The sequence below is a fragment of the Arachis hypogaea genome, chromosome 16, assembly GCF_003086295.3.
Source record: "Arachis hypogaea cultivar Tifrunner chromosome 16, arahy.Tifrunner.gnm2.J5K5, whole genome shotgun sequence".
Lineage (NCBI taxonomy): Eukaryota > Viridiplantae > Streptophyta > Magnoliopsida > Fabales > Fabaceae > Arachis > Arachis hypogaea.
In genome coordinates, this window is record NC_092051.1 from 36,083,858 (window position 1) to 36,086,140 (window position 2,283).

The window sequence follows — 2,283 nt, forward strand, 5'->3', positions numbered from 1 at the left end:
TTAGTTTCTCTGATGCAACAGAACTGCAAGTTTCATGGACTTCCATCTGAAGATCCTTTTCAGTTCTTAACTGAATTCTTGCAGATCTGTGATACTGTTAAGACCAATGGGGTTGATCCCGAGGTCTACAGGCTTATGCTTTTCCCATTTTCTGTAAGAGACAGAGCTAGAATATGGTTGGACTCTCAACCTAAGGATAGCCTGAACTCTTGGGATAAGCTGGTCACGGCTTTCTTAACCAAGTTCTTTCCTCCTCAAAAGCTTAGTAAGCTTAGAGTGGATGTTCAAACCTTCAAACAGAAAGAAGATGAATCCCTCTATGAAGCTTGGGAGAGATACAAGGAACTAACCAAAAAGAGTCCTTCTGACATGCTTTCAGAATGGACTATCCTGGATATATTCTATGATGGTCTGTCTGAGCTATCAAAGATGTCATTGGACCATTCTGCAGGTGGATCCATTCACCTAAAGAAAACACCTGCAGAAGCTCAAGAACTCATTGACATGGTTGCAAATAACCAGTTCATGTACACTTCTGAAAGGAATCCTGTGAATAATGGGACGCCTATGAGGAAGGGAGTTCTTGAAATTGATACTCTGAATGCCATATTGGCTCAGAATAAAATATTGACTCAGCAAGTCAATATGATCTCTCAGAGTCTGAATGGATTGAAGCAATCATCCAACAGTACTAAAGAGGCATCTTCTGAAGAAGAAGCTTATAATCCTGAGAACCCTGCAATAGCATAGGTGAATTACATGGGTGAACCCTATGGAAATACCTATAATCCCTCATGGAGAAATCATCCAAATTTCTCATGGAAGGATCAACAAAAGCCTCAACAAGGCTTTAACAATGGTGGAAGAAACAGGTTTAGCAATAGCAAGCCTTTTCCATCATCCACTCAGCAATAGACAGAGAGTTCTGAGCAGAATCCATCTAGCTTAGCAAATATAGCCTCTGATCTATCTAAGGCCACTGTAAGTTTCATGAATGAAACACGGTCCTCCATTAGGAATTTGGAGGCACAAGTGGGCCAGCTGAGTAAAAGAGTCACTGAAACTCCTCCTAGTACTCTCCCAAGCAATACAGAAGAGAATCCAAAAAGAGAGTGCAAGGCCATTGATTTAACCATCATGGCCGAACCTACAAGGGAGGGAGAGGACGTGAATCCCAGTGAGGAAGAACTCATGGGACGTCCAGTGATCAACAAGGAGTTTCCCTCTGAGGAACCAAAGGAATCTGAGGCTCATCTAGAGACCATAGAGATTCCATTGAACCTCTTTATGCCATTTATGAGCTCTGATGAGTATTCTTCTTCTGAAGAGAATGAAGATGTCACTGAAGAGCAAGTTGCCAAGTACCTTGGTGAAATCATGAAGCTGAATGCCAAATTATTTGGTAATGAGACTTGGGAAGATGAACCTCCCTTGCTCATCAATAAACTGAGTGATCTGGATCAACTGACATTGCCTCAGAAGAAACAGGATCCTGGAAAGATTCTTAATACCTTGTACCATAGGCACCATGACCTTTAAGAAGGCTTTATGTGACCTTGGATCAGGGATAAACCTCATGCCACTCTCTGTAATGGAGAAACTGGGAATCTTTGAGGTGCAAGCTGCCAGAATCTCACTGGAGATGGCAGACAACTCAAGAAAATAGGCTTATGGACAAGTAGAGGACGTACTAGTAAAGGTTGAAGGCCTTTACATCCCTGCTGATTTCATAATCCTAGATACTGGGAAGGATGAGGATGAATCCATCATCCTTGGAAGACCCTTCCTAGCCACAGCAAGAGCTATGATTGATGTGGACAGAGGAGAATTGATCCTTCAACTGAATGAGGACAACCTTGTGTTTAAAACTCAAGGACATCCTTCTGTAACCATGGAGAGGAAGCATGAAAAGCTTCTCTCACTGCAGAATCAACCAAAGCCCCCACAGTCAAACTCTAAGTTTGGTGTTGGGAGGTTCCAACAATGCTCTGAATATCTGTGAGGCTCCATGGGAGCTCACTGTCAAGCTATTGACATTAAAGAAGTGCTTGTTGGGAGGCAACCCAATGTTATTTAATCATATCTATTTTATTTTCTCTTTGTTATTTTATGTTTTCTTTAGGTTGATGATCATGTGAAGTCACAAAAACTATTGAAAAATCAAAAATAAAATGAAAAACAGCAGAAGAAACAGCACACCCTGGAGGAGAGCAGTTTGGCGTTTAAACGCCAGAAACAAGCATCTGTCTGGCGTTTAACGCCAGAAACAGGCACCAAGCTGGC

The 2,283-nt window shown here is 41.9% G+C and overlaps 1 non-coding gene across 1 annotated transcript; it reads right to left on the reverse strand.

The window, feature by feature from the left end:
- Positions 1 to 267: 267 nt before the first annotated feature.
- On the reverse strand, positions 268 to 375 carry LOC112760522 (small nucleolar RNA R71). The gene has a single exon (XR_003180958.1). It is a non-coding gene; the product is annotated as a small nucleolar RNA R71 (small nucleolar RNA).
- Positions 376 to 2,283: the final 1,908 nt, after the last annotated feature.